General features: G+C 45.1%; 1 long non-coding RNA gene across 1 annotated transcript in view; it reads right to left on the reverse strand.

The window, feature by feature from the left end:
* The window catches only part of LOC119978013, a 122,813-nt gene extending 96,658 nt beyond the window's left edge, over window positions 1–26,155 (reverse strand). Inside the window, exon 1 of the long non-coding RNA XR_005463347.1 lies at window positions 26,071–26,155. This is a non-coding gene — a long non-coding RNA (uncharacterized LOC119978013). The remainder of the gene's footprint in view (window positions 1–26,070) is intronic.
* Window positions 26,156–26,371: the final 216 nt, after the last annotated feature.

The raw sequence follows: 26,371 nt of genomic DNA on the forward strand, positions 1-26,371 counted from the left end.
TTGCTTTGTCAAAACCCTCCCCTTCCCCCGCCTCTTCCCTCCCCCCCTCCCTCCCTCCACTTCCCGCTGTTCCCACTTGCTCTTTTACAAATAGATAGAACCATTGTGATAAAGTGAGAAAATATATTTTATTGCACAAAATTTGTAAAAGTTGAGGTCATTTTATATCATTTTCGGCTGATAAAGTTAAACTTTAACTTAAATGTTAACTGGTTTCAAAGTTTTACATTTATAAAATTATTTTTATTAATTTTTGTTAATAAATGTTTTACATTCAATTTTACAAGCTTCTACAAATGTCTTACTGAAAAATCAACACACATTTGATTGTGAGATAATTATAAATGAATAAGATAATTGAAGCAAAAAAGGCAGAATGATAATTAACACTGGTAACACGGTGATGCACTAGCTAGCACTGCATCCTCCAGAGACCGTTGTTCAATTCGGACCTTGGGTGACTGGGTGGTGTTTGTACATGCACCCCATTTCTGCATGGGTTTCCTAGAACCATATAATCCCTACAGTGCAGAATGAGGCTATTCAGCCCATCAAGTCTGCACCGACCCTCAGAAAGAGTACCCTACCTGGGTGCTCTCCCCCGTCCTATCCCTGGAACTCAATCTATATATCTCTGGACACGAAAGGGCAAATTAACATGGCCAATTCACCTGACCTGTACATCTTTAGACTTTGGACTTTGGGAGGAAACCAGAGCTCCCGGAGGTAACCCACGCACAGATGGTCCATACACACAGTCACCCAAGGCCAGAATTGAACCCGGGTCTGTGCTAACTATTGTGCCACTGTGCCACCGTGCTGCCATCGTTTCCTCCGGGTGCTTCGGTTTCCTCCCACAGTCCAAAGATGCGCAGGTTTAGTGGATCAGCCTTGCTAAATTGCCCCTTAGTGTCCAAAGATTAGGTGGGGTTATGGGGATAGGACGTGGGCCTGGGTAAGGTATTCTTTCGGAGTGTCAGTGGAGAGTTTATGGGTTGAATGGCTTCCTCCCGCACTGCAGTGATTCTATAAATATTATTTTTTTAAATATCAGATGTTACAAGGACAGTGACAGCAATAAGCCCTGGGGCACTTTTAAAATCTTATGACCATAATTTAAATTAAAACATATGAACATTTTTAAGCATGCCATAATAATATAGATTTAAATAGTTTCACAGATTTACAACAAATAAGCAAACCTATATTCACTTATAAATAATCACCTTTAATCATAAAAAAAACTAAAAATTACTTTAAAAGATTCAAAAGTCCAGTTGTAATGCCCGTTTAAAAGAAAGAGCAATAAAACCTGTTAAATTAATGTCCACACACCTTTAAAACACTTGCCAAAAAGTTGCCTGTTGTTTTCTATCTAAATCTATTGTTTAAATGCCTGCCCTCAATGGGCGTTCCCAAGCTGGCCGTGTCATAAGGGGGCGGAGCTGCACACCTCCTGTGCCGCGCTGGAGCCTGCGCAGACCGGGACGCTGGAGGCCCCGGCTGCAGAAGAAAAAGGAAAGTTCCTTGAAACATCAGAGCGCAGGTAAGTGCACACATTTCTCTTTCAAAATCAATGGCTCATGGCTTCTCGGTAGCCGGATGTTATGAGCCAATAAATGCATTTCCACACTAGCCAAGGTCATTGTGCAGCAATTCAGCACAAGTGGGACCTTGCAGGGAATCGCTCGATGCCTGTTCGGTGGCCTTACACATATTTGTAGTGTCTTCAATCGACAACACCGGTCTTCTTACTTTTTTCTCGCGCACCCGTTCACAATTTATTCCGAACACAACTTTATCTCGCAGCATAGACTCGGAGACTGAGGTAAAATTACCAGACTGCGCTCGCAGCTTAAGAGCTGTGATGTCTTAATCTACAGTTTCTTCTCTGGGGCGAAATTCTCCGACCCCCAGCAGGGTCAGAGAATCGCCTGGGGCCGCCGAATATCCCTCCCCCGCCGTGGCAGAGATTCTCCGCCACCCAGGAAGTGACGGCGGCAAGAATCTCGCCACTCCGATCAGAGAGGCCCCTGCGGTGAATATCCGGCCCGGATGGGCCGAAGTCCCGCCGCTGGGAGGCCTCTCCCGCCGCCAAGGTTTTAACCACCTCTGGAACAGCGGGTTCTGCGGCGCGAGCGGGCCCCCGGGGTCCTGGGGGGGATGGGGGGCGATCGAACCCGGGGGGGTGCCCCCACGGTGGCCTGGCCCGCGATCGGGGCCCCCCCCGCTCAGACTCCGGGCCAGTGCCCTGGGTGCACTATTTTCTTCCACGTCCGCCACGGCCTCCGCCATGGCGGAAGCGGAAGAGAACCCCACATCGCGCAAGCACTGACCGGCGAAAGCCTTTCGGCCAGCCCCGCTGCCGGGGCGCTGGTTTTTTGCGCCAGTCTTCTGGTGCAAACCGCTCCAGCGCGGGGCTGGCCCCCAAAGGTGGGGAGAATTCCCCACCTTTGGAGAGGCCCGACTCCTGAGTGGTTGCCGCTACTCCCCTACGCCGGCACCCTCCGTCACGCCGGGTAGGGAAGAATCCCGTCCCTGAATTGCAGCCATTTGTTGACCATTTGTTGATCATAGAATTTTATTCATGATCAGACATCTCAGTAGCACCATGCTGTATTTATTTTTATCCTCATCTGTACTGAATTCAAATGAATTCAATAGCTCCAATGCTTGCGATCCAGCCAAATTTAGTAGGAGAGCTATTTTATGAAGGTCTGATGCATTTTCTAGCGTGGAGGCAGAAATAAAGACTTCAAACTGTCGCTTAAAGAAAGTCCAGTTCTGGCATAGTTTACCGTGGTCAGGCTTCTTGAGACCTTCCATCTTCTGATCAGTCTTTACTGTAGATTGTTTCTGAGTTGTAGCTTCTGGATTGGTTTTTTCAATCTCCAATGCTATTCTAATCGAATCTAATTGCTGTTTCATTCAAGAAATAGACTCCTGGTACCATGAGATGTTTTTTGTGTTGCTTGTTTAAGATGGTTAACGTAGTGTTCCACAAAGATCACAATGTAGCTTTTACTTAAACAAAACTATGATTTTATTTACACTACTAAACTGGGTTTTGATACTTAGTCCTTTAGAATACAGAATTGATCAATAACATCTAACTACACTCATCTGTTGCTAATCCCACTACTGGTATAAACTATAATCTAACCTTCTCACACTAACTGCTCTTCTGACCTTCACTAACTGACTCCTAGGTATACTCCTTCCCTAAGGTCTAGCATCACTGGCTGATTGGGGCTATTCATGTTATTCATGTTACATTAACCCTTGTAATGCTGATAATTATGATAATACCAAAGTTTGGTCAAAGGATCTGAATCTGTTGCACTGGCAGAACCCAAACTGAGCACTGGTAAGTCGGTGAGTAGGTTGTACGCTGACATCTCTCTCCTTGGCCTACTGCAGTATTCTAATGAATCTGAGCACACGTTCAAGGAACAGCGGCTTATCTCTTGATTAAGCACCTAACAGCCTTCTAGACTCAACATTGAGGTTAACAGTTTTTAGGTGTGTCACAATATACACCAGTATATCATGGTGCAGACACACTCACTGATGGACATACAGTGGGACCAATCAACAATGCATAACACCGCAGGCGATCACCAGTTAGAGCACACTCATTATAAAGAAAGAGGGCATCAGTATTCCCGCTCATTCGGGATGCAGCCTTTCAGAAGTACAGAGCTTACAGTTTGCAGCACAGGTCTTCACCATGTGCTGAGTGATTCGACTGGTTAGGATAGGCATAGGTCTTTAGTTAATCTAACATCGTGTTAACCCACAGTAATAGTATGTTCAACAGTTTATAGTTTAATAAAATTGTGTTGTACTATTTTAAGTGTTGGTGGCCTGTATGTTTTCCACGAATCCAGAGCACCCAACACATCAAGGTGGTAATTTTGTTTTCTTTGCATGCCGAGCAATGATCATTGATCATTGATCATTGCTCGGCACAACATCGAGGGCCGAAGGGCCTGTTCTGTGCTGTACTGTTCTATGTTCTATGTGTCAGTCTTAACCTTGTTTTTCTACTTTTTGCTTTCAGATGGCAGTTTTTAATTATTCTGCCATTCACACCTCCTGTGGACTCAGTTTTTGTTTCTCTGCTTATCCCATTGCTACTCTCTTTGGCTCTGCCCCGCAAACTATTTTGTCATTCATTTTTTTTCATTTTTCACTTTTTCACAGACCTTCCCTTTTGTTGTATTCCACCTTCCCTCATTTCACCTACATAAAAGTTATTGGGCAGGATTCTCTGTCTCGCCGCACCCGTTTTCTGGTGTGTCCCGCCCCCATCAGCAGCGGGATGTTCCGTCCCGACAGCCAGCCAATGGGGCTTCTCATTGTGGGCACCCCCATGCCGTCGGGAAATCCGCGGGCGTGAGTGCACTGTCGGCAAAATAGAGGATCCTGACGATTGAGAATCCAGTCTATTACATTTCCAACTTTGTCCAGTTCTGATAAAAGGTCATGACTTGAAACATTAACCCTGCTTCGTTCTCCACCGATTCTGTCAGACCTGCTGAGTATTTGCAGTATTTTCTGTTTTTATAATGGTGAGCAGGTTATTGACGAGCAGGCACTAGTTAATAGCACTGTCGATGAACCCTGATCATTGAGAGGAACAGTAATTGGCTACATTGGATTGGTCTTGCTTTTTGAGGGCAGGATGTACCTGAGCAATTTTTCTCTTTGTGGGGCAGATACCAGAGTGGTGACTGTACTGGAGCAACTTGGCTAGAGGGGGAGCTGGTTCCGGACAACACAAGTCTTCAGTACTACAGGAAGGATGTCGGGGAAGCCCATTGCCTCTGCAGCATCCTGTGCACTCGGCCATTTCTTTCAAAACACATGAAATGATTGTAATTGGCTTCTGTGATGGCGGGGATCTCAGGTGGAGGCCAAGTTGCACTTCTGCCTGAGGACCTTCCACCATTCTCTGTTGCATTCACATGCTGGGCTCTGCCATCATTCAGGATGAGGATGTTGAGAGAACCACCTCTCCTATTCCTTTAAAGAAAAAATACCATTAGCATTCATGACTAGATATTGCAGGTCTGCTGAGCTTTGATCTGGTCTGTATGTTGTGAAAGCATTTAGCTCTGCCTATGGCCCACAGAACCTCATAAATGTTCAGTTTTGAACTGCTAGATCTGTTCTGAATATATCCAATTCAGCACAATTTTAATTACACCACACATGATGGAGGCTGTCTTTACCCGTGCAAGGCCTGTTCCAACCAACATTATCATGGACATATGCATCGGTAAAAGGTAGATTAGTGAGGCTAAGGCCAAGAAGGTTCTCCCCTTAGTGTTGATTCTCTTACCACAGGCGTAGCCTGGCAGCTATGGGCTCAGGAATCACACAGCAGTGGTCCTACCACTGTACTGCCACCTTACGTGAACAGGACGTCCCAGGGTGGATGATCAATGGTTCAGGAGTCTGAAATATTGGCTGAAATGTATGATTTTGTATCACTGCATCAGGCTGTTGTTTGAATAACCTATAGGATAACGTTCCCAATTTTGGCACAATCCCCCAAAGTTAGTGAGGATGACTCTGCAGGGTTAACTTGATGGGCCTTTGGCCTATCTGAATCTAACATCGAGTGATCCGTCCGAATCCAAAGTCGAGTGATCCATCTGGTTTTATTCTTATACTCTCTCATAGCAATTTGGTACCCCTGAGATATCCTAGCTATCCTATTTCAAAGGGCAGGTAAGAGTCAACCACATTGATGTGAATCTTGCAACACATACAGGATAGCAATTATTCCCTGAAGGACATTTGTGAACCAGATGCATTTTTATAAGAATCTGGTAGTTTCATGGTCACTGTTACTGATAGTAGCTTTTTAATTCCAGATTTATTCAATTAACTGAATTTAAAGTTCCCAGCTGCTGTGGCGGGATTTGAATTTATATCTGCAGATCATTAGTCCAGGCCTCTGGATTGCTTGTCCAGTAACATTAACACTCTGCTACTCTAAACGTTTGCTTTTCCAGCATCCCTGTTAGGACATCCTTTAGTTATTCTAGTACTAAATGGCATTTCCACTGTAGCTTTATCATCCAGAACATCTTGACCCCTAGCCTGAATTTATAGAATTTTTACAGTGCAGAAGGAGGCCATTCGGCCCATCGAGTCTGCACCGGCTCCTGGAAAGAGCACCCTACCCAAGGTCAACACCTCCACCTTATCCCCATAACCCAGTAACCCCACCCAACACTAAGGGCAATTTTGGACACGAAGGGCAATTTAGCATGGCCAATCCACCTAACCTGCACATCTTTGGACTGTGGGAGGAAACCGGAGCACCCGGAGGAAACCCACGCACACACGGGGAGGATGTGCAGACTCCGCACAGACAGTGACCCAAGCCGGAATCGAACCTGGGACCCTGGAGCTGTGAAGCCATTGTGCTATCCACAATGCTACCATGCCGCCCTGTTTGCCTTACTATTCAATGATCCACTGTCCTGAAATATGGCACATGATTTTTATTTTATTATATCTCATTCTGAAATGTTCAGCTACAATGAAACTGATATGATTGCTAATACTCAAAGATGTTCATCATCAGAGCTCACTACAATCTATTACAGACTATAAATACCTGCATGTGCTTATCTTAAAGAACGAGTTAACATATTAAACAAATGGCACAATATCTAATGGTACACATGACGGGCTCTAGGAGTAAACATTTGTACATCGTAAGCTGTTAATAAGAATGCATTATATGTTTGACCTGCTATCACTTTCACTGAAAACAGTTCATTTCATAGTATTCACCCACTATTGATTATATTGTGACAATGTATACACAGATTTTATTTGGAGTTCAGATATTAGATTTCTATTTGGATTTGCAAATATATTAGCTTGCCAATAGGTCCTAGGGGTCATTTTCATTGGATACTTTAGACATTAAAGAGTCTGAAAAGTGGCCAAGGTGTGGTCTTCAGTGGAAATGTCAGTTTAGGCAAGACGCTATCTTGGTAAATAAGCTGAAGTGCACTTGGAATGGCATCTTCTGTCCAATGGGTTATAGCTAACATATCGTCCCATCTCGTCTTGAAAAATGAGGGCTGATTGTCCATTCTCCTTTAGGATAATTTAGAACCAGATGCTTTTGGTCATGTCACCTAATGTATCATCTTATTGTCCCGATTTTGAATTTCCAACATCTGGAACCACAGGTTTGTCATGTGCAACAACCTATTCCTGGGTTGAACGCAAGTTTTTCCTTTGCTGATTCTAGCAGAGGGTGCAGAAGCCATGGCCTGAGATCAACCAGAGGGTCATCAAAGTGCTAATTGCCACTTATTGCCTGTTAATACGCATTTGAAAAAAAAACCTGTACAACATTTAGGTGTAGAGTGCTTTGATCTGATAGAGTCATAGAGACATCGAGGTTTACAGCATAGAAAGAGGCCCTTCAGTCCAACTTGTCCATGCACCCAGTTTTGACCATGAGGTTAGTCCCAATTGCCCATATTTGGCCCATATCCCTCTATACCCATCTTACCCATATAACTGTCAAAATGCTTTTTAAAAGACAAATTTGTGCCCACCTCTACTATTGCCTTCGTCAGCTCGTTCCAGAAACTCACCACCCGCTGTGTGAAAAAATTACCCCTCTGGACCTTTTTGCACCTCTCCCCTCTCACCTTAAACCTATGCCCTCTAATTTTAGACTCCCCTACCTTTGGGATAAAGATGTTGACTCTCTGCCTTCTCTATTCCCCTCATTATTTTATAGACCTCTATAAGAATACCCCAAGCCCCTACGCTCCAGGGGAAAATATCCCAGCCTCTCGTTATAACTCAAACCATCAAGTCCCAGCAGCACCCTAGTAAATCTTTTCTGCCCTCTCCTTACACCAATGAGTTGGTCGGAAACAAGCAAATCATTGCTCACATTTATACTTGGGTCTTACAGCCCCTGAAGTTAATGTCCAAGGAAAAGTTAAAGAGATGGGTTAAAAGAGGTTGAACGTTAAGTGATTGTAAAAGCAAAGCACAAAGTAGAAACGCTTAACCGTTGCCTAGTGACACTGATCCAGTGGCACAGACATGGGAAAGGCAGGAGTTGAGAGGGGGAGAGTTCAGTGTGTGTCAGAGAAAAGACAGATGTTGTAAGCTCCCTGAGAAAAAAGCTGCAACTCTAGTGGTACAGTAGTTAACTGAATAATTAGTTATGGCATTCAGTAAAGTGATCAGTTTAGCAGAGGTGCTGCTGAAAGACAGTTGAAGAAACAGTGAGAAACAGAGCAGTTTTGGGATATCTAGCGGAAAAATACAGTTTGGTTCCCTTATCTAAGGGAAAATACATTGGCATTGGAGGCATCCAGAGAAGGTTCACTAGGTTGATGCCACGTTTGGAGGGATTTTTTTTATGAGGAGAGGTTGAGTACATAAGAACATAAGAACTAAGAGCAGGAGTAGGCCATCTGGCCCTTCGAGCCTGCTCCGCCATTCAATGAGATCATGATTGATCTTTTGTGGACTCAGCTCCACGTTCTGGCCCGAACACCATAACCCTTTATCCTTCAAAGAACTATCCATCTTTATCTTGAAGACATTTCATGAAGGAGCCTCAACTTCTTCACTCGGCAGGGAATTCCATTGATTCAAAACCCTTTGGGTGAAGAGGTTCCTCAAAAGCTCAGTCCTAAATCTACTTCCCCTTTTTCTGAGGCTATGCCCCCTAGTTCTGCTTTCACCCGCCAGTGGAAACAACCTCCCCGCATCTATCCTATCTATTCTCTGTATAATTTTATATGTTTCTGTAAGATGCATCCTTCTAAATTCCAATGAGGACAGTCCCAGTCCCAGTCTACTCAACCTCTCCTCGTAATCCAACCCGCTCAACTCTGGGATTAACCTTGTGAATCTCCTCTGCACACCCTCCAGAGCCAGTACGTCCTTTCTCATGTAAGGAGACTAAAACTGAACACAATAATCCAGGTGTGGCCTCTCTAACACCTTATATAGTTGCAGCATAACCTCCCTAGTCTTAAACTCCATCCCTCTAGCAATGAAGGACAAAACTCCATTCTTCTTAATCACCTGTTGCACCTGTGAACCAACTTTTTGCAACTCATGCACTGGCACACCCAGGTCCCTCTGCACAGCAGCATGTTTTAATATTTTATCATTTAAATAATAATCCCTTTTGCTGTTATTCCTACCAAATGGATAACCTCATATTTGTCAGTATTATATTCCATCTGCCAGACCCTAGCCCATTCACTTAAACTATCCAAATCCCTTTGCAGACTTCCAGTATCCTCTGCACTTTATGCTTTACCACTCATCTTAGTGTCGTCTGCAAACTTGAACACATTGCACTTGGTCCCCAACTCCAAATCATCTATATAAATTGTGAACAATTGTGGGCCCAACACTGATCCCTGAGGGATACTTCTAGCTACTGATTGCCAAGCAGAGAAACACCCATTAATCCCCACTCTTTGCTTTCTATTGATGAACCAATCCTCCATCCATTCTACTACTTTACCCTTAACACCATGCATCATTATCTTATGCAGCAACCTTTTGTGTGGTACCTTGTCAAAAGCTTTCTGGAAATCCAGATATAATACATCCATTGGCTTCCCGTTATCTACTGGACTGGTAATGTCCTCAAAGAATTCCAATAAATTAGTTAGGCATGACCTGCCCTTTATGAATCCATGCTGCGTCTGCCAATGGGACAATTTCCATCCAGATGCCTCGCTATTTCTTCCTTGATGATAGATTCCAGCATCTTCCCTACCACTGAAGTTAAGCTAACTGGCCTATAATTACCCGCTTTCTGCCGACCTCCTTTTTTAAACTGGTGTCACGTTTGCTAATTTCCAATCCACTAAGACCAGACTCTAGTGAATTTTGGTAAATTGTCACGAGTGCATTTGCAATTTCCCTAGCCTTCTCTTTTAGTACCCTGGGATGCATTCCATCAGGGCCAGGAGACTTTAGCCCCATTAGCTTGTCCATCACCACTCCTTAGTGATAACAATTGTCTCAAGGTCCTCACCTGTCATAGCCTCATTTCCATCAGTCACTGGCATGTTATTTGTGCCTTCCACTGTGAAGACCAACACAAAAAACTGTTCGGTTCCTCAGCTCACTTCTGCTTCTACATGGCTTATGGGCTTGAATATGAGTTGGGTGTGTGATGAATGTAGGAATTTCAGCTATACTGTATTATAGGTATTTGGTGAAGTAAGAGTTAAAAGCCTGGATTAGAGTGTGTTTGACTGCTGCAGTCATGTTTTTAAATAAATCCTGGTTTGAAAAGCATGCATATTTTAGCAGTTGGGGTACAATTGGGCATCGTACAAATCTTGGGTTAATGCAGTTTTGTTTTGATTAAGGGGATTCCCTGGGGAGTTAATTAGTTTGCAGCTTGGTGAAATTATGTCATTGCTGGGGGGAGCTAAGGCATCAAGATTTTTGAGGAAGTATTTTCACTTCAGTTCTGACTTGGCTGAAGCTGTATGCCCAACAAAACAGTTCTGTTCTCACTGTGAGTTTAAAGAGATTGAAAGTCTTTAAAGCTGTGCAAATTTGTCTGAAGACAAGGGGAAGCTGAAACAAGCCAGTTGCAACAGCTTTTGAAGACAAACAGCCAGAATATCTGTCAGGAGTCAAAGTTTTTCTGTAAAGCAGTGTCAAGAGATCGCTTTCCCAAACAATAACTTTGTAATGCAATCATTCCTCTGTGCCATTGGTATTTAAGGTGGATTGAGAGCTGGGATGATTGTTTTCTTGTTGTTTAAGTGGGAATAAAGACAGCAATTAAGCGTATTGTATTCACTGTATTGAGTAGTATTGTTTAAGGGGTAATTGTAAGCTATTTTCTGGTATGGTGTGAAAGATTTTAATTCTGTATCAGTGTATTAGTGTGTAACAAGTAGGCTTGCATTAACACTGCAATGAAGGTGCCTGTTCGGGTATACTGAGGGAGATGTCAGAATGTCCAACTTACATAACAAGCACGTCTTTTGGTACTTTGTGGGAGGAAACTGGAGCACCCGGAGGAAACCCACACAGACACGGGGTGAACGTGCAGACTTCACACAGACAGCAACCCAAGCCGGGAATTGAACCCGGGCCCCTGGCGCTGTGAAGCAACTGTGATAACCACTGTGCTACCATGCTGCCCATTGTTAGTAATAAAGCTTGTTTTAACATACTATATCCTTATATCTCTGTGCAATAACTCCTGGTTCAAAGCATCCTTTCCTGACAGTCTTACAAAATTAGAATAAAATATTGGGGTTTCTGTCCAGTATCCCAGCCACTGTCGGGGTCTGGTCTGGGATCGTAACAGATGAGAAGCATCAAGTAAATGCTCAGGAGTTCACCGGTAGAAAACCACTGCAGCTGTACCAGTCCCAAGCTAGAAACCTTTGTGTCAAGTTAGTGGTAACTCTTTATTGGCTTATGTGTCTGTAAAGACATGGCTGGGGTAAAGGAATAGTGGGAATTAGAATTGTGTTTGTATTGAGATCTTTCCAAACTTTACCTGTCTGGTATAATATGGTTCATTTTTCTTGTTTTAATAAATATTTTATTCCATGTATTAAACGTTCATCAGCAGACTCCTGTGAATTTGTACAGTAACTTTCCTCCATAGTTTCGAAAAAAAGCTTGTATCAATCAAGCCAGGTTTCACTTGGAGATCTGACTTGTCCAGTATGACAGAACAAAGAACAAAGAAAGGTACAGCACAGGAACAGGCCCTTCAGCCCTCCAAGCCTACACCGACCATGCTGCCCACCTGAACTAAAATCTTCTGGGGTCCGTAGCCCTCTATTACCATCCTATTCATGTATTTGTCAAGATGCCCCTTAAACGTCACTATCATCCCTGCTTCCACCACCTCCTCTAGCAGAGAGTTCCAGGCACCCACTATCCTCTGTGTAAAAACACCTGCCTCGTACATCTCGTCTAAACCTTGCCCCATCCACCTTAAACCTATGCCCCCTAGTAATTGACCCCTCTACCCTGGGAAAAAGTATCTGATTGTCCACTCTGTCTATTCCCCTCATAATTTTGAAGACCTCTATCAGGTCGCCCCTCAACCTCCTTTGTTCCAGTGAGAACAAACCAAGTTTATTCAATCTCTCCTCATAGCTAATGCCCTCCATACCAGGCAACATCCTGGTAAATCTCTTCTGCACCCTCTCTAAAGCCTCCTGATACTGTGGTGACCAGAATTGAACACTGTACTCTGTGGCCTAACTAAGGTTCTATACGTTAATGATTTCTGCTGGATTTAAAGTGCCATCAGTTGGGTGCTGCACTTGAACTTTCTGTCTGAGCTCAGGTTGAGTGATTCATTGTTGAGATGTCATGGATGTTTTGATTATTCAAACTCTCATGAGTTTGATTATTCTCTTGGCTAGATCGCCTGCCGTGAAGTTGCAATCACACCCTAGTCTCTGCAACTATTTATGAATTGGTCAGCGGTCTGTGGTTGTTGCCTAATGGACATGACTTACAGATTGTGTATTCTGAAGTTGAGCTTCACTTGAATTGATCTTCAATTGTTCGCCATATTTTATCTAGATTTTCAGTCATCGTTGGGCAGATCTGATGTGTTCAATATGTGGAGGCCTTCTTTACCTATAGCAATTTTAATAATTTTTATGGCTTTTATGTTCATCTAGTTCGGAAATATTAAGGCCCAGAAAACATAGCTCAATGCATTGTCGGAACAAAGTAAATTCAGTTGGGAGATATGTTGTCTTCCAATCGAGTGTTGGGAATGTTGTGGTTATCTGTTAGCTTTTTTGCAGGATCTTTGTATGCTATTTGGAGTTTTTGACAACTATGCAAGTTTCTGCCAACTCTTTTAGAATTAAGTTAGTACTGAGGTGTAATACTTTAGTGGCTACTGCATCAGCTGGTCATAGATAATTGCCTGAATACAATGGTGACACTGTTGAGCTCTTTTTGATCTTTCCAGGATTTACTTCAGCTCTGCTTATGATGCAGTGATTTAGGTGGGAACACTGCTTCAGGACTTCAAAATTGAAAGCCATTAGTGACAAAAGCTTATTCAAGCTTCTTTTAGCTGTTGAGAGCTCTTACTGGACAGATTCTTCTTCTCATCCCAGCCTACAGTGTTTAACTTCAGCAGGAATGAATTTGCCTGACTGAGAATTCTGCTTAAAGTGAGATGCCCTGGAGTCTGCTGTGTAATTTCTGCTCCTGCTTAAAATTTGCAGCTGGTAAACTTATACGGCATTGCAGACTTTGAACAGGCTTGCTGCCTGGATTGAGGTGCAGTTCCAGATTGGGGTGACATAATGTGTAGAATTTCTATCGCATTGCAGAATCACTTGTACGCGTGGCTGAAATTTTCCAGCCCTTCCTGCCAGCGGGATCGGAAAATCATCAGGTCAAAGGGAGTGCTGAGTCATCAACTTGCTAGGACTCCTCCTTAGCCTGCAGGAGGAATGCGGGGAGGACATGGGGACAGGTAGAGTAGCACCAACTACTGCAAGAGGTGGAGTTCTTCCTCCCTGCGAGTATAGGACAGCCATCCTCCTCCAGACCTCCTCCACTCGGACATCCAGTACTGTGTCTGAGAACCTTTGTGCCCTCTCTCTCGATCCTTGACTATCCTGAAAATATGCCATTATGTGTCAGCACATTCCATACTTTCAGTGGAAGAGGCAAACTGAATCCACTTATACTGTTCCATGGAAGTTGCATTGTCCATAGAATCGTCCATCAAGTATGCACTGAACTGAATTTGATTATTGTCACATGTACCGAGGTACAGTGAAAAGTATTGTTCTGCATACAGTCCAGGCAGATCGTCCCATACATAAAAACCATAGGACATGCATAAATGCAGAATGGATATACATAAAAGGTCAGCACGGTTATAAGAGATGTAGGAAGAGGATCTGTGTGAGATAGCTTGCAGAGATTCGCCATGCTCCAGCACCATCTTGAGATCATCATTATGTAATGAACCTGCATAAGAGCTCTCCACCTAGGTCCACTTCCCCTTCCCACCCAATCCCTGCAACCCCACATAACCTGCACATGTCTGAACACTGAGGGGCAATTCAGCTCCACCTATCCTGCACATCTTTGGGCTGGGGAAACCGGAGCACCCAGAAGAAACCCACACAGACATGAGGAGAACATGGAAACTCCACACAGTCACCCAAAGCTGGAATTGAACCCAGGTCTCTGGCACTGTGAGGTAGTAGTACTAACCACTTTGCCACCGTGCCACCCACACATGTATATAGTGCCTGATCAGTGTTTGAATCTGATCAGTGTGTGAATACTAAACGTACAGCTGTCTTTTTTATAACAACTCCAGGCAAATTCAAATTATGATGATCAATAATTCAGACTGTAATTGCATGCAAAAACTTTCAAACAGTCATTTCTTATAAACACATCATTTAGTATCTGCGTTCATTCTTTTATCAAAATGAAAGAAAAACGTGGGCTACAAGAAATGGATGTGTTTAAAATAAATAATAATGTGATTGGCTGTTCAGCTATCAAATATGGCTCGGAGATAGCATTCTTGCCTCTTGAGTCAAAAGATTGGGGGTTCAAGTCTTAACCAGAGACTTGAGCATAAGATCTCGGCTGCCACATCAGTGCGGTACTGAGAGAGCAACACAGCATCAATGATGCTGCGTTTTGGATGAGATGCAAAGCCAAGACCATGCCTGCACTTTCAGGTGGGTGCAGAAAATGCCAAGGGGTGTTTTGAAAAAACAGCAGGGGCGTTGTCCCCTAATTTCCTGGCCAAATTTATTCCTCGCCCAACGTGACTAAAGCAGATTATCTGGTTATTATCAGAATGCTGTCTGTTGGACCTTGCTGTGTGAAAATTGGTTGCTGTGGTTTCTACAATCATGTACCTCATTGGCTGTAAAGTATATTGGGTTATTTTCAGATTGTGAAAGGCACCATGTAAATGTATTTACAAGTGGACTAAACAACCACTAATATAGTTTGTTGAGTAAGCAAGAACACATAATCCCAGCACTATATTTCTGACTAGTCATCCATCAATGTATTAGTTGGCAATCCTCTGCATGAGGAAAATATATCTAAATTCGATGTCTTAAGCGGATTTTATTATCTGATGACACTTAAAGCTGTCAGGTGCTTACATTATCAATTCTGCTCTAAGTAGAAGTTTCACCGAACAGTCAATTAATGTTAGTTTAATATGGAAGGTTGAGAATGTTATTCAGTTTCGTTTTACATTTCATAATTGCTATTACTTGGATTAAAATGAAAATCTCAGCAGTTAGTGAACAGTGATTGAATACATTTGTTGGTAATATAAAAAAAATACAGGGAAAGCTCCTGAGAGTTAAAAATAATAATTGGCACCCAAAAAATTATTCCAATGCTTTTCCAAAATCAACTGTGATTTATTTTTAAAAAGAGGGCTCTGATGATAAGTAGGTGTAACATTCTCGGATGGTTAATCACAGTAATGTCTCCTAGTTTGTCAGATTTGGTAGTTATATCCTTGCCCCTGGGTCAAAAATTGTGAATTCAAGCTCTGGTTCAAGCATGTAATTCAGGTTGACAGCCCAATACATTACTGAGGGAGAAATGTTCGGCTAAAGTGACATAAAGGGGTGAATTTTAACTTGCAGGAGTATGTGGGTTTGGAAGTGTATGGAGGTTTGAAGTGCGGAAATTGACAGTGCATCAAGGAGCTGGCTCCAACCTACCGGCTTCCAACATTAACTGTCAAACTTTAGGCTGCGTGCAACAACTGCCTTGGGGGCGGCAAGTTGTCAAATTCAACACATTAATCCCTCAATTCGAGCAACGTGGTTCTTGGAATTTAACTGTGGTTGCACAGGTATCCCGGAGTTCTTGGAACTTGCCAGTGAAAGTAAGATGAAAACACAGCGGCAACCTAATGTGGCTGAAGACATGGCAGGGAAATACACCCAGATGTACTGATGTACTTTAATATCATCGCTGATTTCTTACCTGATTATGTCACCTTAGCAACTTTGGAGGTTTGTACATCTGCCTCCACTTTAGAGTTGTGATCTACCAGATCAGCATGGGTGCTCTTTGTGCTGTTTTTACTCTGGACCTCAGATGAAAATCTCTGTGATCAGCAGCACCAGAATCAGCAACAGGAGTATCAGCAGCAGGAGAACTGCAGGCAGGAACTGGAATAGCCTGCTCCTCACAGATGTGTAGGAGAGGGTGGGAGGCGCGGGGGGGGGGGGGGGGGGGGGGGGGGGGGGGGGGGGGGGGGGGGGAGGGGGGGGGGGGGGGGGGGGGTTGAGCAGAACGGTGCTGCTTTGTAGAAGGCTATAACTGCAACATGGGATTTTACAGGCAGATGATAGGCTTCTTCAAGAGTCCAGAAGATCAGCATCTCAGGAAGCTCAAAGTTCTGTATCAGATGGTGGCAGAAATTTGCAGCCTGCTGCAACAAGACTTGCCACCAATGATGCCAGTCAGGGTAAGTGGACATTGAAGTTTACACCTCAGATTAGGTTCCCCCAGGTGCAGGGCATCATTGACTGCATACAAGTGGCGATTTAAGGCACCCCAGATCACCCATGATTGTTTATCAAAAGCAAGGACTTTCAGACCATCAATGTGCAGTTGATGTGTTATGACAAAAAAAAGCTGTAAGATTCCCAGACAGCTACCGTGACGCTTTCATCCTGTGCCAGTCGAGCCCCCATGATCTTTTCATAACTAGAAACAAAATAACCAGCTGGTTGCTCAGAGACAAGGGATACTTACTTTAAAAAGTCATTGAGGACACCCATGTCGGACCAGTCCAGAGGGTGAGGAATGATCATGAAAGCCAAGTGATAGTCAGATGCGTCACCGAGCAAGCCAGCGGTATGCTGAAGATTCTCTTCAGATGCTGGAATCGATCAGCAGGTGCCCTTGAACATGCACCAGCCAGAGTCTCCAAAATAGCTGTGATGTATCATGCCCTGAACAACTTTGTACAGCATCGAGGTTTGGGCCTGAAGGAGGAACAAGGCTCAGAGTAACAAGCTCTTCAGATGACTCCAAGGTGGAGGAGGAGGTGGAATGTAATGCAGTCAAGGCATCAGCTGTGGTGCCCAGTGCTGTCCAGGATCCCTGGAATGCCTTCAGTATTGCAAAGCTCATTTAGGTTTCATCCAGCTGACAACCACAAATGTTAAACCACTTTCCCTCCCCCCTGCAGCTTCTCCAACACAAATTAGTCCTGAAAAAGATCACAGCCCCCAGTACTTGGAGTTAAATTGTGTCATTCATTCATCACAAGTGAAAAGGTCACTTACCAGGCTGCAACCAAAAATGGGCAACATAGGATAATCTGTGGAAATGCATAATATTTAGGCGACTCAAAATTCAAAGAGCAACTAACATTATATAACACCTCCATGTGTATAACCTTGTACAACTATAAATCTTCATTTTTTCTCTTCCCAGAATTTCTGTGAGGTACAATTCCTGTGGCTTCAGTGCCAGTAGAGGCTGGTTGCTTAGAACATCGTTCTGCCTGCAGAGATGCTCTTGGCTGATGTCCTAAGGGTTTTGAAGCCAATGAGAATTCCCCAAAGATTGACCTCCTCTGCGGGAGCAGATGCACAGGCTAAATACTGACAAAGCAATCGCAATGTGGGCTTGATTATGCAAGCTCCTGCCAGGTGTATTTTCAGGGGGTGGGGGGCATGTAAAATAAGTTGTGTGTCTAGCCCACCACCCACCCCGAGTTGACCAGTTGAGCAGGTGCCAAAACCGGGAGCCCGCCCATCATAAATAAATAATTGTAGGCTTGTAGGCTTGATAGCAGGCCTACTCACCTGGATAATACGTTGCCCATGCCATACTGTGGCTGGCGTAGGCAGGTGAGCAGGAATAGGTTGGTTATTCTTTATGGCCGACATGAGAAAAGGATGGGGAAGGAGGGGGGCACCTCATTCAGGGGGTGCGCTCCATGCATTTGGGGCAATCACCCGAAGTTGTCACCTTTATATTCTATGCTGTTTGTCGTCCAAAGTCCAGCTCTCCACTCTCTGGTCCCCGGAATCCCTCCCTGCCCCCTTTCACCACTACCCCTCGCATGGTCCACCCAAACTTCACTCTTAGTAATATGCCGGAGCACATTTAACTGCAGATCAGCGATGAAAAGTTAAGGCTGAGACTTCATGAATCCTATTTACTGTGGCATTTAGCAAGGATTGTTCAGGGCCTGCATGCTCTCATTTGATTGCTACACTTGATGCAGGTGATCACACTTTTCATGGACAAAGACATTAACGCAAAGGCCTGCAACATCATGTCCCTCATGCTTGAGATAGCCTTTTCCAATTCTTAGCAAGAGTATACAGTACAGCTTGAAAAACTGCCAATAAGTCACACATTCTGTGCTGTAGTTCCAGTAATATTCTTTTCCCTGGAGTTCACCAGCTGAGCACAGCCTGGCACAATCAGCAGCTCTGATGCAGTCTCCCCACTGCTGTCCCTGTCTCCACCATCTGCTCTTGAAATATCTGTATTACCAGGTAAAAACCCAATTATCTTCCATACTGGTGCCATGGAAGTATTTGCAGCAGTCTTGTGATGGTGCACGTTCAGAATGAGTAACTTCTTTAAGCTGTAATCCTCATTCTCCCAAGGGACCTTTAAAGGCACGATGGGATATAAAAGGCACAAATTAAATCTGTCAAGATTGGAACATGATCATACTACACTTGTTGCATGGCACAACGGCACAGCGGTTAGCACTGCTGTCTCACAGCGCCAGTGACCCAGGTTCAATTCTGGGTTCAGGTAACTGTCTGTGTTGAGTTTGCACCTCATCCCCGTGTCTGTGTGGGTCTCCTTCGGGTGCTCCAGTTTCCCCCCACAGTCCAAAGATGTGCAGGGTAGGTAGATTGGCCATGCTAAATTGCCCCTTAGTGTCCAAAAGGTTAGGTGAGGTGACTGGGTTACGGGGATAGGGTGGAGGTGTGGGCTAAAGTAGGCTGCTCTTTCCAAGGGCCGGTGCAGACTCAATGGGCCAAATGACCTCCCTCTGCCTTGTACATTCTACGATTCTATGCTGCTGGCATCAATTTGACATGAGTGTGTGTCTAATGCAAGATAGTTCCCTGAGATTTAATTCTGCCACCAGGTAGTGGGCGGCCTCTATCTCTGACAGCAAGATACCCCATAATCTCCTTTCCTGCAGCTATCGGTTGCAAGATGGCTGAAGGATGGCCAGCTCTGGTTCACTGACTTCCCCTTGTGTTCTGTGCTCTCTTTCACAGCAAGGAGGAAAAGAGCAGGCAAACTTATGAAAGTAATGTCATGTGTTGAATGGATGGCTGGAGAGCATTTGCTGAGTGTGACTATACCATGAAGGGAGAGGTGAAAAATTACATGGGGGTGAAGGTGAATATTAATAGCCACTGTCAGGCAGTACACAGGCAATGAAGGGTGGGTGTAGGTTACAATATGAGTTGGTGTGATGAGTGACATGCTGGAGTAGGCTTGACAAGACAGAGGGGGTTGGGTGATACACACTTTGCGCTGCTCAGGTCATTAATCACTTTTGCCATTCAATTTAAAAGTGTTGTGTCATACTCTGGCCTCCACCTCCTGCCACGTCTTCTCCGTTTGACTGGCAGGCCTCTTCCTGTGGGAGCGGAATTGCCTTGCATAGTGCCACGACAACCCTCGGTCTGCCCCACCACCATACTCTTCCTGAAGGCATTTTCTATTCTTTTCTCCACTCATGCCCAGTTTAACTTCAACCAAAAGTAGTGTTTTAAAGTTTCTTAAAGTCAGTATGTTTCTTCACCAGGGCTTTAATTCATGCTCCTTGCATGAATTAAGTAAAGTCCTTGCATTAATATAATCAATCTTCCGTGCCCCAAGGACATCCCAAAATGCTTTACAGCCCCAATAAAGTACTTTCGAACTATGGATGGGATTTCCCAGCCTTGTCATGCCTGACGTGGTGATGCAATGAGGCAGTTGAATCTCGCGAGAGGCCTCTCGTGAGATTCGTGACGCTTGATACATCTCACAAGGATTCAACTGAACCTCGCAAGACGTCACGTTCTGGATTTTGACCTCAGGGTGTGCACGAGTGATTGGGGCTCTGGGCAGGGTGGTACCCTGGCACTGCTGCTGGCACCTGAACACCTTGGCACTGCCAGCTTGGCAGGGTCATTGCTAGAGTGCTAGGCTGGCAAAGCCAGGGTGCCTGGCTGCCAAGTTGCCCGTGCCTGGATTCGAGTCTGGGGTGCCTTACATTTAAGAGGTGGGGTGTGGAGGGCTCGAGCACCTCAGATGAAATATGTTGGGTGAATTGGAGGGTCCACAGGTCGCAGTGGGGTCACTGAGGGGGATGGAAAGATCGGGCATGCCTTTCGAAATGGCCCCCGGAAACCCAAGTAGTCTTCCTGTGTTGGTCAGCTGAGCTTGTCAGTACAGGAAATGACTAAAGCGCAGTCTCAACACGGCGTTTTTCGTCGAGGTTATAAAAAACGGCAAAGTGCAGTTGAATAGTGGGATGTTTCTCGGCGCTATAGATGCCAAGAAACACTCCGCTAAAAGCGCCCAAAAGCAGACTCTGTATTTTTCCCGTTGAATTGTGCCCATAGTCATTGGTGTTTTGTTGGCAAATGCAGCATCAAATTTATACACGGCATGGTCTTACAAAAAGCAAAGAGATAAATGGCCAGCCGATCTCATCCAGTGAAGTTGGAGAAGGATAAGTGATGATCAGTGCATTCAGAGAACTAGCCCACTGCTTTTCTTGTGAATATAGAACATAGAACATACAGTGAAGAAGGAGGCCATTCAGCCCATCGAGTCTGCACCGACCCACTTAAGCCCTCACTTCCTGCATGTCTGTGCCAGGTATGTGCAGCTGATGGTAGCGATGGATGCGGAGAAGGCTTTTGATTGGGTGGAGTGGGATTACCTGTGGGAGGTGCTGGGAAGGATTGGGTTTGGTGAGGGCTTCAGCACCAGTAGTGAGTGTGGGTACAAACCGACTGAGGTTGAGGTATTTTAAACTACACCGAGGGATGAAGCAAGGGTGCCCCCTCTCCCTGTTACTGTTTGCTCTGGCCATACAGCCATTGGCCATGGCGTTAAGAACCTCTAGGAACTAGAAAGGGCTGGTTCAGGGTGGGGTAGAGCACCGGGTTTCCCTTTACTTAGGTGACCTGCTCTTGTATATTTCGGACCTTTTGGAGGGGATGGGGGAAGTTATGCGGAGCCTCGGGGAATTTGGTAATTTTTCGGGGTATAAATTGAACATGGGGGAAAAGCGAGATGTTCGCGATCCAGGCAAGAGGGCAGGAGAAGAGACTGGGAGAGCTGCCATTTAGAATGGTAGGGAAGAGCTTTTGATATCTGGGAATCCAGGTGGCCCGGGAATGGGAGGCACTGCACAAGTTAAACCTATCCCGGCTCGTAGAACAAATAAAAGAGGACTTTAAGAGATGGGACATGCTCCCGCTATCACTGGCGGGGAGGGTACAGACTGTGAAAATGATGGTCCTCCCCAGATTTCTGTTTGCCTTTCAGTGCCTCCCCATCTTCATCCCTAAGGCCTTTTTCAAGCGGGTGAATAAGGTTATTTTCGGCTTTGTGTGAGCGAGCAAAACCCCGCGGGTGAAGAAAGTGTTGCTGGAGCGCAGTCGGGGGGAGGGTGGGTTGGCGCTGCCGAACGTTTGCAATTAGCGGGCGGCTAATATAGCCATGATTAGGAAGTGGGTAGTGGGGGAGGGGTCAGTGTGGGAGCGGATGGAGGCAGCGTAATAGAAAGACACAAATTTGGGAGCACTGATATCGACACTTCTTCCGCTCTCGCCGGCCCGATACTCCACAAGTCCAGTGGTGGTGGCGGCTCTGAGAATCTGAGGGCAATGGAAAAGATGTAAGAGAGTGGAGGGAGCATCGGTTTAGACCCCAATTTATAATAATCATCGGTTTGTACCGGGTAGGTTGGATGGTGGGTTCTGGAGATGGCTAAGAGCAGGAATTAGGAGGGTGGATGATCTATTTATAGACAGGAGCACCCCTAGGTTGAAAGCCGTGGAGGATAAATTTGAATTGCCAGCAGGGAATGGGTTTAGGTATTTGCAGGTGCGAGATGTCTTGAGAAGGCAGGTTCCGGCCTTCCCGCTGCTGCCACCACGGGGGATACAGGACAGACTGGTCTCCAGTACCTCGGTGGGAGAGGGGAAGGTATCAGATATTTACCAGGAACTTTTGGATGCGGAGGAAACTCCGGTGGAGGGACTTAAGGGCAAGTGGGAGGACGAGCTAGGAGGAAAGAGAGGCGGGTCTATGGGCGGATGCCCTAAGCAGGGTTAATACATCCTCATCATGTGCCAGGCTTAGACTGATATAATTCAAGGTAGTCCACTGGGCACACATGACGGTGGCCCGGATGAGCAAGTTTTTTGGGGTACAGGACAGGTGTGTGAGGTGCACAGGAACTGATGTCCACATGTTTTGGGCATGCCCAAAACCTAGAGGATTTTGGCAGGGTTTCATTAAGGTAATATCCACGGTACTCAAAACACGGGTGGTGCCGAGTCCGGAGGTGGCGATCTTTGGAGTGTCAGAAGAGCCGGGAGTTCAGGGGGTGAAAGAGGCCGACGTCTTGGCCTTTGCCTCTCTGGTAGCCCGGAGACGGATCTTATTAATGTGGAGGGACTCAAAGCCCCGAGTGCAGAGACCTGGGTTAGTGACATGGCTGGGTTTCTCAGTCACGAGAAAATAAAGTTCGCCTGAAGAGGGTCAAAGATAGGGTTCACCCGGAGGTGGCAGCCGTTCGTCGACTTTCTCGGGGAAAATTAAAATGTCAGCAGAAGCAGTATTCCAAAGGTGGGGTGGGAGAGGGCCATGTTGTTTTATGGTTGCGGTGTGTGAAGATTGTGATGGGGGTGGGAATGTTTATTGTACTATGTTTATGTCGCTGTTATTGTTATCATAAAAACTTGCAAATACCCTGATAAAAATATATTTTTAAAAAATGTTCTGGCATGGGGCCTGCACCCACAGATATCGAGAGGGGAGGGGTGGCAAAAGATTTTTACCCAAAGGGTGGTTGCAATCTGGAACTCACTGTATGAAAGGGTGGTAGTGGCGGAAACCCTCACAACATTTAAGAACAGTAAGAAGTCTTACAACACCAGGTTAAAGTCCAACAGGTTTGTTTCAAATACTAGCTTTCGGAGCACTGCTCCTTCCTCAGGTAAATCAGGAGCAGTGCTCCGAAAGCTAGTGTTTGAAACAAACCTGTTGGACTTTAACTTGGTGTTGTAAGACGTCTTACTGTGCTTACCCCAGTCCAACGCCGGCATCTCCACATCATGGCTAACATTTAGGAAGTATTTGGATGAGCACTTGAAATGCCATAGCATATAAGGCTACGGGCCATGAGCTTGGAAATGGAATTAGAATAGGTGTTTGATGGCGAGCGTGGACATGATGGGTCAAAGGGCCTCTTTCCATGCTGTAAAAACTCTATGTGGCCAATTTAACGCCCAAGTCCCATTTTGGGCAAGTATCGCAGTGTTCAGCACCAAGAATGATCCCGCTGTCTAACGGGACTCTGCCAGGTTTTTGGCCTCGGCGAGGAACGCCCCGCCATGGTCGGCCTTACCTCACTTCCTGCACAAGAGTATTTAAGGATTTGGGTGCCATTTCTAAATGCTGCCCGATCTTTCGACTCCCTTTGCTCCCCACCATGGCCTCCAGCCCCCCCCCCCCCCCCCCCCCCCCTGCCCCCGCCCCACTGCTCCAACTTACCTCTTAGGGGGTCCTCGAGCTCCCTCTCTCACCCCACCTTTTAAGGACAGGGCATCCCCGGGCCCGATTCCTGGCATGGCCAACCTGGCACCTTGGCACTGCCAGCCTGGCACCATGACAGTGCCCTTCCAGCTCAGCCATTCTATCCAGACACCCTGGCAGTGTCCAATATTATACACAGCATGATCATACAAATGGTCTTACTGCCAATATTCGCAGGTGGCTTCATCAAGGTGCCAGGTTGGCAGTGCCAAGAGGTCTGGGTGCCAGCGGGAGTGCCAGGGTACCACCTGCACAGAGCCCGACCACCCGGGAGTCTCAAATGGCCTGGGAGACCCCCCAGATGCCGTCACTTCTGCTCTATGTTTGTGTGGACCAGTACTAAACAGTCCCAAGGTGAGGTCTCTCAGGCGAGGCTATTAGTTCCCGGGCCTCGGGAAAATATGGCGCAAACATATTTAAATGAGCGAATGGCTCACTTAAGTATGTTAATCTGGATCACGCCAAGTGAGGGCTCGATCCAGATCACAACGTCTCGCAAGATTTCGTTAAATCACAACAGAGATACTTGAAAGCACAAGTTACTTACATCTCTTCCATTGAGAACAGGCACATTCTACATTTTCATAATATGATTACCAATGTTCGTTAGCATCCGCTTACTGATTAGAAAGTTACTCAAATTCTTGCAATAAATTCCTTCAGATTGAATTCTCACACAATACCATTGATCCAACTCACTTTAACCATCAACCATTCAATTTCTTTATATTTCTATCTCCCTTAATATGTTGAAACGTGCCCCAAATGACAGGTCAACTCTTACTGAGGTTGGATTCAAATTACAGACAGCATTGATGGATGCGCATAGGGCCATATCATGTTGTACAAATGCAGTAATTGAATTACATGCAAAGATCAAATTTGCAGACTCTTGACAAGTGGAATTGTCAGCTGCTATTTTTACTTAAAATAACTTTGGATATTTCAAATATCCTTCTGCATGCTATACACCAATTAATTGTGAGTTCATAGAATTTTGATTTGCCTACACATAACACCAAAGTCGATAAACATGCAGCCAACCATTCTGCTGTTTTGAATATGCCAGCAGGATCTGCAAGAAATATTGAATAGTGATAGTAGTGGGGAGACTTCAATTATCCTAATATAGTCTGCGGTAGTAACAGTTTAAAGGGCAAAGAGTGGGGAGAGTTTCTGAAGTATGTTCAGGAGAAGTTTTTTTGATTTGTATGCTTCTAGCCCAATAAGGAAGGAGGCATTGCTGGATCTGCTTCTGGAGAATCAGGTGGGTCAAATTAAGAAAGTGTTACAGGGACACATTGAAGGGATAGGACTAATAATGCCATAAGGTTTAGAATAGCTATAGAAAAGGAGTGTTGGTGGAGCTTCACTCATACAGACAAGTGGAGAGTATTCCATTACACTCCTGACTTGTGCATTGTAGATGGTAGACAGGTTTTGGGGGGGTCAGGTGGTGAGTTACTCGCCTTAGGATTCCTAGCCTTTGAACTGCCCTGGTAGTCACAGTATTAATATGGCTAGACCAGTTCAGTTTTTGATCAATGGCGTGATCGTTAGTTATGACCACCCTGAGCTAGTGCACGGTCAATTTCAGCCCCAGAGACCCAACACAAGTGAATTAACCAATAATTCATATAAAGTTTGCAGAACCTTTGACCCTTTGGCTGCTCAAAACGTTATCGTCACAAGTTGAACATAATAGCTGATTATTTATTACAGGACCAAAGTTGAAATATGCAATAATTATAACAGGATAATGGACAGTTAATCTATTACTCCCTCCCTTTACGGTCCTCCAATACCCAAACACACACAATACAGACACACAGAGAGAGAGGGAGGATTAAGGAAAAAAATAATACGAATTAAAATGAAATTAAAGATGAGTGTCCTTGGTTCTGATGTTGATGTCGTTGCAACAGGCTGCCCTCCCAGGATGCTTAGGGTGAAGCCACCAGTGTATGGTTAGAGGTGATCTTCTGGCAATAGCATTCAGCCAGTATACCCAGCCAATAGGTATTCCTCTGGAGAGGCACTTTAACTTTTACCAGACTGGGCCTTCACTCAAAGGAACAGCCCAGGCCTGTTTAATTCTTATTTGTTTCCAACTCCACCAGAATGACCAACAGCCTTACTAGATAAGAATAGAGTTCCCACACGAGATTTTAAGAAGGTTTTTAAACAACTGACCTTGCCTTCAGCTGATGGCGGAAATGGATTTCCTTGCAGTTCAGTCTGGCTGTAGCGAGAGAGAGAGAGAGAGGTCTTTACTTTGCGTCTTCAGAAAAATATATTTGGTGAGAGAGAGATCACAGCTGTGACCTTCCAGCTTCTGACATCAAAACGAAAGTGAAAGAGAAAACACAGTCACACACAGGTAGGAACGTTCCAGAGAAAACCCCGACAAATTGGCTGGGGCACTTGACCAGGCCTGGCACTTCAAAACAGTCCATTGGCCGACAGCCAAGTCCATCATGATGTGTCAGCACTT

This window comes from Scyliorhinus canicula, chromosome 1 (genome assembly GCF_902713615.1).
Source record: "Scyliorhinus canicula chromosome 1, sScyCan1.1, whole genome shotgun sequence".
Classification (NCBI taxonomy): domain Eukaryota; kingdom Metazoa; phylum Chordata; class Chondrichthyes; order Carcharhiniformes; family Scyliorhinidae; genus Scyliorhinus; species Scyliorhinus canicula.